Source organism: Limulus polyphemus, unplaced genomic scaffold, assembly GCF_000517525.1.
Source record: "Limulus polyphemus unplaced genomic scaffold, Limulus_polyphemus-2.1.2 Scaffold2574, whole genome shotgun sequence".
Taxonomy (NCBI): domain Eukaryota; kingdom Metazoa; phylum Arthropoda; class Merostomata; order Xiphosura; family Limulidae; genus Limulus; species Limulus polyphemus.
In genome coordinates, this window is record NW_013668184.1 from 45,263 (window position 1) to 47,089 (window position 1,827).

Below are 1,827 nucleotides of genomic sequence, written 5' to 3' on the forward strand. Positions count from 1 at the left end.
ATAGTGAAAGAAAGAGTTTGGAAGAACGAAACACTAGTCAATAAATCACCATTCTCTGCATAGTGAAAGAAAGAGTTTGGAAGAACGAAACACTAGTCAATAAATCACCATTCTCTGCTTAGTGAAAGAAAGAGTTTGGAAGAACGAAACACTAGTCAATAAATCACCATTCTCTGCATAGTGAAAGAAAGAGTTTGGAAGAACGAAACACTAGTCAATAAATCACCATTCTCTGTATAGTGATAAGAATATTTATATGAACGAAGCAGTAACCAAGAAGACATCATACCTTAGGTTTAAAAGAGCGAAACAGTAATTAAGAAATCAGCATCATTTTTTGGGTAGTGACAAAACAACTTGGTAGAACGAAAGTGCCAAGAAAGAAACAACAATACACTGTCGTAGTGAGAAAAAAAAATATACAGTGTATTAGCTACGTCCTTCTAACAAGCTATTTTTAACGAAAATTCACGGATAATCTCTATTTTAAAGATCGACAAATTTTATTCAAAAAATGTGCATGATCGCAGTCCAATTGATTGACGAACAGATGTTAAAGAGGGAACAAGTTCCGAAAGATTTCAAAAAGATACGAGAAACTAAATTGTTCTTATCCCCTTCTCGAGTTTCACACCTCTGAAATGTTCAGTTTACAAAGGTTGGTCTTCTAATAGTACAATAACTATATAAATGACAATAACACTAACCCAACCCCCCAATGGCTCAGCGGTATGTCTGAGGGCTTATATCCCTAAAAGTTGTGTTTTAATACCCATGGTGGCACTGAAAGGCACAGTATAGATAATCAGTTGTGTAGCTCTTTACTTAACAACAAACGAACAAACAAAACCAACTTTGGCATTTTGACCAAGTTCCAAAATTTCTTGGCACAAGTTTTACAAGTTGAAATTTCAATAATTCTAGTAAGCACAGTGTGAAAGAACTAATAATTAATTATTTAGCTATTTTATTACACAAACATACAAGTTTAAATCCTGAGCTCAAGTTTCAATACCAAGTCTCGTTGAGAAACATATGTAGATTCACTCTCAAGCCTTGTTCACAAGGACATTTACATTAGAATCCCGGGCTGAGGCTTCATTCCCATACTATGTTAACAAATCTGTAGCATGTATACACTCAGCTTTAAATCGTAAATCCTGAAAACAGAAGAGAGTAGGTTCAAATCCCGCGTTGAGTTTTCGCATGTCCTACTAGCACTGAGGTCCAATCCTGAACTTTGGTTTAACACCTAAACCATGTTAAGGCAAAAGTATATAGGTTGAAATCCTGTACATACTCACATTTAATTCCTAAAATCTGTAAATGTAAGTTAAAAACTGAATCTGTATTCAGGTCGGTGTATCAGCAGGCATGCTCGGCAACGCATGAGTACTCTGTAATTCTGAAGATTAGCCCCCCAATGGCACAGCGGTATGTCTGAGGATTACAACGCTAGAAACCGGGTTTCGATACCTGTGGTGGGCAAGGTACAGATAATCCATTGTCTAGCTTTGTGCTTAACTACAAAAAAACAACAACTGAAGAAATAAAAATATATCAGTAACAAATAGAAATGGAGAGTTAATCGCATTTTACAAATATGATCTTCCAGGTACATTAGAATTACATCCTTCTTCGCTGATCGTATTCAATCATATGAATATTGTTAACTGATCGTATTCAATCTTATGGATATTTGTTAACTGATCGTATTCAGTCTTATGGACATTGTTAACTGATCGTATTCAGTCTTATGGACATTGTTAACTGATCGTATTCAGTCTTATGGACATTGTTAACTGATCGTATTCAGTCTTATGGACA